This window comes from Gasterosteus aculeatus, chromosome 13 (assembly GCF_964276395.1).
Source record: "Gasterosteus aculeatus chromosome 13, fGasAcu3.hap1.1, whole genome shotgun sequence".
NCBI classification, from domain to species: Eukaryota; Metazoa; Chordata; class Actinopteri; order Perciformes; family Gasterosteidae; genus Gasterosteus; species Gasterosteus aculeatus.
In genome coordinates this window covers 2873610-2885777 of record NC_135701.1, presented here as the reverse complement: position 1 = coordinate 2885777, position 12168 = coordinate 2873610, and positions in this window count along the sequence as shown.

Here is a 12168-nt window from a genome sequence, read left to right as displayed (position 1 = left end):
GAGAAAGCTGAAAACGCACAGAACACAAGAATGCATTGGTTCACAGTGTTTTTCTAAATCTAGCACCTCAGGAAGGTACAATTATCTTTTTCATGATGGTATCATGGTTTGTGAATAGTTTTCCAACCTTTTTTGTTCAAACTAAGTTTTGGTGCAATCTTGACTATTAAGGCGTTTGCAGGCCGAGAGAACGCTGAAAACGCACAGAACACAAGAATGCATTGGTTAACAGTGTTTACCTAAAACTACCACCTCAGGAAAGTACATTTATCATTTTTATGATGGTATCATGGTTTGTGAATAGTTTTCCAACCTTTTTTGTTCAAACTAAGTTTTGGTGCAATCTTGACTATTGAGGCATTTGCAGGCCGAGAGAAAGCTGAAAACGCACAGAACACAAGAATGCATTGGTTAACAGTGTTTTTCTAAATCTAGCACCTCAGGAAGGTACATTCATCTTTTTCATGATGGTATCATGGTTTGTGAATAGTTTTCCAACCTTTTTTGTTCAAACTAAGTTTTGGTGCAATCTTGACTATTAAGGCGTTTGCAGGCCGAAAGAAAGCTGAAAATGCACAGAACACAAGAATGCATTGGTTAACAGTGTTTTCCTAAAACTAGCACCTCAGGAAAGTACATTTATCTGTTTTATGATGGTATCATGGTTTGTGAATAGTTTTCCAACCTTTTTAGTTCAAACTAAGTTTTGGAGCTTTTCTGACTATTAAGGCGTTTTCAGGCCGAGAGAAAGCTGAAAACGCACAGAACACAAGAATGCATTGGTTCACAGTGTTTTCCTAAAACTAGCACCTCAGGAAGGTACATTCATCTTTTTTATGATGGTATCATGGTTTGTGAATAGTTTTCCAACCTTTTTTGTTCAAACTAAGTTTTGGTGCAATCTTGACTATTAAGGCGTTTGCAGGCCGAGAGAAAGCTGAAAACGCACAGAACACAAGAATGCATTGGTTAACAGTGTTTTCCTAAAACTAGCACCTAGGGAAAGTACATTTATCTGTTTTATGATGGTGTCATGGTTTGTGAATAGTTTTCCCATCTTTTTTGTTCAAACTAAGTTTTGTTGCAATCTTGACTATTAAGGCATTTGCAGGCCGAGAGAAAGCTGAAAACGCACAGAACACAAGAATGCATTGGTTAACAGTGTTTTCCTAAAACTAGCACCTCAGGAAAGTACATTTATCTGTTTTATGATGGTATCATGGTTTGTGAATAGTTTTCCAACCTTTTTAGTTCAAACTAAGTTTTGGAGCTTTTCTGACTATTAAGGCGTTTTCAGGCCGAGAGAAAGCTGAAAACGCACAGAACACAAGAATGCATTGGTTCACAGTCTTTTCCTAAAACTAGCACCTCAGGAAGGTACATTCATCTTTTTCATGATGGTATCATGGTTTGTGAATAGTTTTCCAACCTTTGTTCAAACTAAGTTTTGGTGCAATCTTGACTATTAAGGCGTTTGCAGGCCGAGAGAAAGCTGAAAACGCACAGAACACAAGAATGCATTGGTTCACAGTGTTTTTCTAAATCTAGCACCTCAGGAAGGTACATTCATCTTTTTCATGATGGTATCATGGTTTGTGAATAGTTTTCAAACCTTTTTTGTTCAAACTAAGTTTTGGTGCAATCTTGACTATTAAGGCGTTTGCAGGCCGAGAGAAAGCTGAAAACGCACAGAACACAAGAATGCATTGATTAACAGTGTTTTCCTAAAACTAGCACCTCAGGAAAGTACATTTATCTGTTTTATGATGGTATCATGGTTTGTGAATAGTTTTCCAACCTTTTTAGTTCAAACTAAGTTTTGGAGCTTTTCTGACTATTAAGGCGTTTTCAGGCCGAGAGAACGCTTAAAAACGCACAGAACACAAGAATGCATTGGTTAACAGTGTTTTCCTAAAACTAGCACCTCAGGAAAGTACATTTATCTGTTTTATGATGGTATCATGGTTTGTGAATAGTTTTCCAACCTTTTTTGTTCAAACTAAGTTTTGGTGCAATCTTGACTATTAAGGCATTTGCAGGCCGAGAGAAAGCTGAAAACGCACAGAACACAAGAATGCATTGGTTAACAGTGTTTTCCTAAAACTAGCACCTCAGGAAAGTACATTTATCTGTTTTATGATGGTATCATGGTTTGTGAATAGTTTTCCAACCTTTTTAGTTCAAACTAAGTTTTGGAGCTTTTCTGACTATTAAGGCGTTTTCAGGCCGAGAGAAAGCTGAAAACGCACAGAACACAAGAATGCATTGGTTCACAGTCTTTTCCTAAAACTAGCACCTCAGGAAGATACATTCATCTTTTTCATGATGGTATCATGGTTTGTGAATAGTTTTCCAACCTTTTTTGTTCAAACTAAGTTTTGGTGCAATCTTGACTATTAAGGCGTTTGCAGGCCGAGAGAAAGCTGAAAACGCACAGAACACAAGAATGCATTGGTTCACAGTGTTTTTCTAAATCTAGCACCTCAGGAAGGTACATTCATCTTTTTCATGATGGTATCATGGTTTGTGAATAGTTTTCAAACCTTTTTTGTTCAAACTAAGTTTTGGTGCAATCTTGACTATTAAGGCGTTTGCAGGCCGAGAGAAAGCTGAAAACGCACAGAACACAAGAATGCATTGATTAACAGTGTTTTCCTAAAACTAGCACCTCAGGAAAGTACATTTATCTGTTTTATGATGGTATCATGGTTTGTGAATAGTTTTCCAACCTTTTTAGTTCAAACTAAGTTTTGGAGCTTTTCTGACTATTAAGGCGTTTTCAGGCCGAGAGAACGCTTAAAAACGCACAGAACACAAGAATGCATTGGTTAACAGTGTTTTCCTAAAACTAGCACCTCAGGAAAGTACATTTATCTGTTTTATGATGGTATCATGGTTTGTGAATAGTTTTCCAACCTTTTTTGTTCAAACTAAGTTTTGGAGCTTTTCTGACTATTAAGGCGTTTTCAGGCCGAGAGAACGCTTAAAAACGCACAGAACACAAGAATGCATTGGTTAACAGTGTTTTTCTAAATCTAGCACCTCAGGAAGGTACAATTATCTTTTTCATGATGGTATCATGGTTTGTGAATAGTTTTCCAACCTTTTTTGTTCAAACTAAGTTTTGGTGCAATCTTGACTATTAAGGCGTTTGCAGGCCGAGAGAACGCTGAAAACGCACAGAACACAAGAATGCATTGGTTAACAGTCTTTTCCTAAAACTAGCACCTCAGGAAAGTACATTTATCTGTTTTATGATGGTATCATGGTTTGTGAATAGTTTTCCAACCTTTTTTGTTCAAACTAAGTTTTGGTGCAATCTTGACTATTAAGGCATTTGCAGGCCGAGAGAAAGCTGAAAACGCACAGAACACAAGAATGCATTGGTTAACAGTGTTTTCCTAAAACTACCACCTCAGGAAAGTACATTTATCTGTTTTATGATGGTATCATGGTTTGTGAATAGTTTTCCAACCTTTTTAGTTCAAACTAAGTTTTGGTGCAATCTTGACTATTAAGGCGTTTGCAGGCCGAAAGAAAGCTGAAAACGCACAGAACACAAGAATGCATTGGTTAACAGTGTTTTTCTAAATCTAGCACCTCAGGAAGGTACATTCATCTTTTTCATGATGGTATCATGGTTTGTGAATAGTTTTCAAACCTTTTTTGTTCAAATTAAGTTTTGGTGCAATCTTGACTATTAAGGCGTTTGCAGGCCGAGAGAAAGCTGAAAACGCACAGAACACAAGAATGCATTGATTAACAGTGTTTTCCTAAAACTAGCACCTCAGGAAAGTACATTTATCTGTTTTATGATGGTATCATGGTTTGTGAATAGTTTTCCAACCTTTTTTGTTCAAACTAAGTTTTGGTGCAATTTTGACTATTAAGGCGTTTGCAGGCCGAGAGAACGCTGAAAACGCACAGAACACAAGAATGCATTGGTTAACAGTGTTTACCTAAAACTACCACCTCAGGAAAGTACATTTATCTGTTTTATGATGGTATCATGGTTTGTGAATAGTTTTCCAACCTTTTTTGTTCAAACTAAGTTTTGGTGCAATCTTGACTATTAAGGCGTTTGCAGGCCGAGAGAAAGCTGAAAACGCACAGAACACAAGAATGCATTGGTTCACAGTCTTTTCCTAAAACTAGCACCTCAGGAAGGTACATTCATCTTTTTCATGATGGTATCATGGTTTGTGAATAGTTTTCCAACCTTTTTAGTTCAAACTAAGTTTTGGTGCAATCTTGACTATTAAGGCGTTTGCAGGCCGAGAGAACGCTGAAAACGCACAGAACACAAGAATGCATTGGTTAACAGTCTTTTCCTAAAACTAGCACCTCAGGAAAGTACATTTATCTGTTTTATGATGGTATCATGGTTTGTGAATAGTTTTCCAACCTTTTTTGTTCAAACTAAGTTTTGGTGCAATCTTGACTATTAAGGCGTTTGCAGGCCGAGAGAAAGCTGAAAACGCACAGAACACAAGAATGCATTGGTTCACAGTCTTTTCCTAAAACTAGCACCTCAGGAAGGTACATTCATCTTTTTCATGATGGTATCATGGTTTGTGAATAGTTTTCCAACCTTTTTTGTTCAAACTAAGTTTTGGTGCAATCTTGACTATTAAGGCGTTTGCAGGCCGAGAGAACGCTGAAAACGCACAGAACACAAGAATGCATTGGTTAACAGTGTTTACCTAAAACTACCACCTCAGGAAAGTACATTTATCTGTTTTATGATGGTATCATGGTTTGTGAATAGTTTTCCAACCTTTTTAGTTCAAACTAAGTTTTGGAGCTTTTCTGACTATTAAGGCGTTTTCAGGCCGAGAGAACGCTTAAAAACGCACAGAACACAAGAATGCATTGGTTAACAGTGTTTTTCTAAATCTAGCACCTCAGGAAGGTACAATTATCTTTTTCATGATGGTATCATGGTTTGTGAATAGTTTTCCAACCTTTTTTGTTCAAACTAAGTTTTGGTGCAATCTTGACTATTAAGGCGTTTGCAGGCCGAGAGAAAGCTGAAAACGCACAGAACACAAGAATGCATTGGTTCAGTGTTTTCCTAAAACTAGCACCTCAGGAAGGTACATTCATCTTTTTTATGATGGTATCATGGTTTGTGAATAGTTTTCCAACCTTTTTTGTTCAAACTAAGTTTTGGTGCAATCTTGACTATTAAGGCGTTTGCAGGCCGAGAGAAAGCTGAAAACGCACAGAACACAAGAATGCATTGATTAACAGTGTTTTCCTAAAACTAGCACCTCAGGAAAGTACATTTATCTGTTTTATGATGGTATCATGGTTTGTGAATAGTTTTCCAACCTTTTTTGTTCAAACTAAGTTTTGGTGCAATTTTGACTATTAAGGCGTTTGCAGGCCGAGAGAACGCTGAAAACGCACAGAACACAAGAATGCATTGGTTAACAGTGTTTACCTAAAACTACCACCTCAGGAAAGTACATTTATCTGTTTTATGATGGTATCATGGTTTGTGAATAATTTTCCAACCTTTTTTGTTCAAACTAAGTTTTGGTGCAATCTTGACTATTAAGGCGTTTGCAGGCCGAGAGAAAGCTGAAAACGCACAGAACACAAGAATGCATTGGTTCAGTCTTTTCCTAAAACTAGCACCTCAGGAAGGTACATTCATCTTTTTCATGATGGTATCATGGTTTGTGAATAGTTTTCCAACCTTTTTAGTTCAAACTAAGTTTTGGTGCAATCTTGACTATTAAGGCGTTTGCAGGCCGAGAGAAAGCTGAAAACGCACAGAACACAAGAATGCATTGGTTAACAGTGTTTTCCTAAAACTAGCACCTAGGGAAAGTACATTTATCTGTTTTATGATGGTGTCATGGTTTGTGAATAGTTTTCCCATCTTTTTTGTTCAAACTAAGTTTTGGTGCAATTTTGACTATTAAGGCGTTTGCAGGCCGAGAGAACGCTGAAAACGCACAGAACACAAGAATGCATTGGTTAACAGTGTTTACCTAAAACTACCACCTCAGGAAAGTACATTTATCTGTTTTATGATGGTATCATGGTTTGTGAATAGTTTTCCAACCTTTTTAGTTCAAACTAAGTTTTGGAGCTTTTCTGACTATTAAGGCATTTGCAGGCCGAGAGAAAGCTGAAAACGCACAGAACACAAGAATGCATTGGTTAACAGTGTTTTCCTAAAACTACCACCTCAGGAAAGTACATTTATCTGTTTTATGATGGTATCATGGTTTGTGAATAGTTTTCCAACCTTTTTAGTTCAAACTAAGTTTTGGAGCTTTTCTGACTATTAAGGCGTTTGCAGGCCGAGAGAAAGCTGAAAACGCACAGAACACAAGAATGCATTGGTTCAGTGTTTTTCTAAATCTAGCACCTCAGGAAAGTACATTTATCTGTTTTATGATGGTATCATGGTTTGTGAATGGTTTTCCAACCTTTTTTGTTCAAACTAAGTTTTGGTGCAATCTTGACTATTAAGGCGTTTGCAGGCCGAGAGAAAGCTGAAAACGCACAGAACACAAGAATGCATTGATTAACAGTGTTTTCCTAAAACTAGCACCTCAGGAAAGTACATTTATCTGTTTTATGATGGTATCATGGTTTGTGAATAGTTTTCCAACCTTTTTAGTTCAAACTAAGTTTTGGAGCTTTTCTGACTATTAAGGCGTTTTCAGGCCGAGAGAACGCTTAAAAACGCACAGAACACAAGAATGCATTGGTTAACAGTGTTTTTCTAAATCTAGCACCTCAGGAAGGTACAATTATCTTTTTCATGATGGTATCATGGTTTGTGAATAGTTTTCCAACCTTTTTTGTTCAAACTAAGTTTTGGTGCAATCTTGACTATTAAGGCGTTTGCAGGCCGAGAGAACGCTGAAAACGCACAGAACACAAGAATGCATTGGTTAACAGTGTTTACCTAAAACTACCACCTCAGGAAAGTACATTTATCTGTGTTATGATGGTATCATGGTTTGTGAATAGTTTTCCAACCTTTTTTGTTCAAACTAAGTTTTGGTGCAATCTTGACTATTAAGGCATTTGCAGGCCGAGAGAAAGCTGAAAACGCACAGAACACAAGAATGCATTGGTTAACAGTGTTTTCCTAAAACTAGCACCTCAGGAAAGTACATTTATCTGTTTTATGATGGTATCATGGTTTGTGAATAGTTTTCCAACCTTTTTAGTTCAAACTAAGTTTTGGAGCTTTTCTGACTATTAAGGCGTTTTCAGGCCGAGAGAACGCTTAAAAACGCACAGAACACAAGAATGCATTGGTTAACAGTGTTTTTCTAAATCTAGCACCTCAGGAAGGTACAATTATCTTTTTCATGATGGTATCATGGTTTGTGAATAGTTTTCCAACCTTTTTTGTTCAAACTAAGTTTTGGTGCAATCTTGACTATTAAGGCGTTTGCAGGCCGAGAGAAAGCTGAAAACGCACAGAACACAAGAATGCATTGGTTCAGTCTTTTCCTAAAACTAGCACCTCAGGAAGGTACATTCATCTTTTTCATGATGGTATCATGGTTTGTGAATAGTTTTCCAACCTTTTTTGTTCAAACTAAGTTTTGGTGCAATCTTGACTATTAAGGCGTTTGCAGGCCGAGAGAAAGCTGAAAACGCACAGAACACAAGAATGCATTGGTTCACAGTCTTTTCCTAAAACTAGCACCTCAGGAAGGTACATTCATCTTTTTCATGATGGTATCATGGTTTGTGAATAGTTTTCCAACCTTTTTTGTTCAAACTAAGTTTTGGTGCAATCTTGACTATTAAGGCGTTTGCAGGCCGAGAGAAAGCTGAAAACGCACAGAACACAAGAATGCATTGGTTAACAGTGTTTTCCTAAAACTAGCACCTAGGGAAAGTACATTTATCTGTTTTATGATGGTGTCATGGTTTGTGAATAGTTTTCCCATCTTTTTTGTTCAAACTAAGTTTTGGTGCAATCTTGACTATTAAGGCGTTTGCAGGCCGAGAGAAAGCTGAAAACGCACAGAACACAAGAATGCATTGATTAACAGTGTTTTCCTAAAACTAGCACCTCAGGAAAGTACATTTATCTGTTTTATGATGGTATCATGGTTTGTGAATAGTTTTCCAACCTTTTTAGTTCAAACTAAGTTTTGGTGCAATCTTGACTATTAAGGCGTTTGCAGGCCGAAAGAAAGCTGAAAACGCACAGAACACAAGAATGCATTGGTTAACAGTGTTTTCCTAAAACTAGCACCTCAGGAAGGTACATTCATCTTTTTCATGATGGTATCATGGTTTGTGAATAGTTTTCAAACCTTTTTAGTTCAAACTAAGTTTTGGAGCTTTTCTGACTATTAAGGCGTTTTCAGGCCGAGAGAACGCTTAAAAACGCACAGAACACAAGAATGCATTGGTTAACAGTGTTTTTCTAAATCTAGCACCTCAGGAAGGTACATTCATCTTTTTCATGATGGTATCATGGTTTGTGAATAGTTTTCAAACCTTTTTTGTTCAAACTAAGTTTTGGTGCAATCTTGACTATTAAGGCGTTTGCAGGCCGAGAGAAAGCTGAAAACGCACAGAACACAAGAATGCATTGATTAACAGTGTTTTCCTAAAACTAGCACCTCAGGAAAGTACATTTATCTGTTTTATGATGGTATCATGGTTTGTGAATAGTTTTCCAACCTTTTTTGTTCAAACTAAGTTTTGGTGCAATTTTGACTATTAAGGCGTTTGCAGGCCGAGAGAACGCTGAAAACGCACAGAACACAAGAATGCATTGGTTAACAGTGTTTACCTAAAACTACCACCTCAGGAAAGTACATTTATCTGTTTTATGATGGTATCATGGTTTGTGAATAGTTTTCCAACCTTTTTTGTTCAAACTAAGTTTTGGTGCAATCTTGACTATTAAGGCGTTTGCAGGCCGAGAGAAAGCTGAAAACGCACAGAACACAAGAATGCATTGGTTAACAGTGTTTACCTAAAACTACCACCTCAGGAAAGTACATTTATCTGTTTTATGATGGTATCATGGTTTGTGAATAGTTTTCCAACCTTTTTTGTTCAAACTAAGTTTTGGAGCTTTTCTGACTATTAAGGCGTTTTCAGGCCGAGAGAACGCTTAAAAACGCACAGAACACAAGAATGCATTGGTTAACAGTGTTTTCCTAAAACTAGCACCTCAGGAAAGTACATTTATCTGTTTTATGATGGTATCATGGTTTGTGAATAGTTTTCCAACCTTTTTTGTTCAAACTAAGTTTTGGTGCAATCTTGACTATTAAGGCGTTTGCAGGCCGAGAGAACGCTGAAAACGCACAGAACACAAGAATGCATTGGTTAACAGTGTTTACCTAAAACTACCACCTCAGGAAAGTACATTTATCTGTTTTATGATGGTATCATGGTTTGTGAATAGTTTTCCAACCTTTTTTGTTCAAACTAAGTTTTGGTGCAATCTTGACTATTAAGGCGTTTGCAGGCCGAGAGAAAGCTGAAAACGCACAGAACACAAGAATGCATTGGTTCAGTCTTTTCCTAAAACTAGCACCTCAGGAAGGTACATTCATCTTTTTTATGATGGTATCATGGTTTGTGAATAGTTTTCCAACCTTTTTTGTTCAAACTAAGTTTTGGTGCAATCTTGACTATTAAGGCGTTTGCAGGCCGAGAGAAAGCTGAAAACGCACAGAACACAAGAATGCATTGATTAACAGTGTTTTCCTAAAACTAGCACCTCAGGAAAGTACATTTATCTGTTTTATGATGGTATCATGGTTTGTGAATAGTTTTCCAACCTTTTTTGTTCAAACTAAGTTTTGGTGCAATTTTGACTATTAAGGCGTTTGCAGGCCGAGAGAACGCTGAAAACGCACAGAACACAAGAATGCATTGGTTAACAGTGTTTACCTAAAACTACCACCTCAGGAAAGTACATTTATCTGTTTTATGATGGTATCATGGTTTGTGAATAATTTTCCAACCTTTTTTGTTCAAACTAAGTTTTGGTGCAATCTTGACTATTAAGGCGTTTGCAGGCCGAGAGAAAGCTGAAAACGCACAGAACACAAGAATGCATTGGTTCAGTCTTTTCCTAAAACTAGCACCTCAGGAAGGTACATTCATCTTTTTCATGATGGTATCATGGTTTGTGAATAGTTTTCCAACCTTTTTAGTTCAAACTAAGTTTTGGTGCAATCTTGACTATTAAGGCGTTTGCAGGCCGAGAGAAAGCTGAAAACGCACAGAACACAAGAATGCATTGGTTAACAGTGTTTTCCTAAAACTAGCACCTAGGGAAAGTACATTTATCTGTTTTATGATGGTGTCATGGTTTGTGAATAGTTTTCCCATCTTTTTTGTTCAAACTAAGTTTTGGTGCAATTTTGACTATTAAGGCGTTTGCAGGCCGAGAGAACGCTGAAAACGCACAGAACACAAGAATGCATTGGTTAACAGTGTTTACCTAAAACTACCACCTCAGGAAAGTACATTTATCTGTTTTATGATGGTATCATGGTTTGTGAATAGTTTTCCAACCTTTTTAGTTCAAACTAAGTTTTGGAGCTTTTCTGACTATTAAGGCATTTGCAGGCCGAGAGAAAGCTGAAAACGCACAGAACACAAGAATGCATTGGTTAACAGTGTTTTCCTAAAACTACCACCTCAGGAAAGTACATTTATCTGTTTTATGATGGTATCATGGTTTGTGAATAGTTTTCCAACCTTTTTAGTTCAAACTAAGTTTTGGAGCTTTTCTGACTATTAAGGCGTTTGCAGGCCGAGAGAAAGCTGAAAACGCACAGAACACAAGAATGCATTGGTTCAGTGTTTTTCTAAATCTAGCACCTCAGGAAAGTACATTTATCTGTTTTATGATGGTATCATGGTTTGTGAATGGTTTTCCAACCTTTTTTGTTCAAACTAAGTTTTGGTGCAATCTTGACTATTAAGGCGTTTGCAGGCCGAGAGAAAGCTGAAAACGCACAGAACACAAGAATGCATTGATTAACAGTGTTTTCCTAAAACTAGCACCTCAGGAAAGTACATTTATCTGTTTTATGATGGTATCATGGTTTGTGAATAGTTTTCCAACCTTTTTAGTTCAAACTAAGTTTTGGAGCTTTTCTGACTATTAAGGCGTTTTCAGGCCGAGAGAACGCTTAAAAACGCACAGAACACAAGAATGCATTGGTTAACAGTGTTTTTCTAAATCTAGCACCTCAGGAAGGTACAATTATCTTTTTCATGATGGTATCATGGTTTGTGAATAGTTTTCCAACCTTTTTTGTTCAAACTAAGTTTTGGTGCAATCTTGACTATTAAGGCGTTTGCAGGCCGAGAGAACGCTGAAAACGCACAGAACACAAGAATGCATTGGTTAACAGTGTTTACCTAAAACTACCACCTCAGGAAAGTACATTTATCTGTGTTATGATGGTATCATGGTTTGTGAATAGTTTTCCAACCTTTTTTGTTCAAACTAAGTTTTGGTGCAATCTTGACTATTAAGGCATTTGCAGGCCGAGAGAAAGCTGAAAACGCACAGAACACAAGAATGCATTGGTTAACAGTGTTTTCCTAAAACTAGCACCTCAGGAAAGTACATTTATCTGTTTTATGATGGTATCATGGTTTGTGAATAGTTTTCCAACCTTTTTAGTTCAAACTAAGTTTTGGAGCTTTTCTGACTATTAAGGCGTTTTCAGGCCGAGAGAACGCTTAAAAACGCACAGAACACAAGAATGCATTGGTTAACAGTGTTTTTCTAAATCTAGCACCTCAGGAAGGTACAATTATCTTTTTCATGATGGTATCATGGTTTGTGAATAGTTTTCCAACCTTTTTTGTTCAAACTAAGTTTTGGTGCAATCTTGACTATTAAGGCGTTTGCAGGCCGAGAGAAAGCTGAAAACGCACAGAACACAAGAATGCATTGGTTCACAGTCTTTTCCTAAAACTAGCACCTCAGGAAGGTACATTCATCTTTTTCATGATGGTATCATGGTTTGTGAATAGTTTTCCAACCTTTTTTGTTCAAACTAAGTTTTGGTGCAATCTTGACTATTAAGGCGTTTGCAGGCCGAGAGAAAGCTGAAAACGCACAGAACACAAGAATGCATTGGTTCAGTCTTTTCCTAAAACTAGCACCTCAGGAAGGTACATTCATCT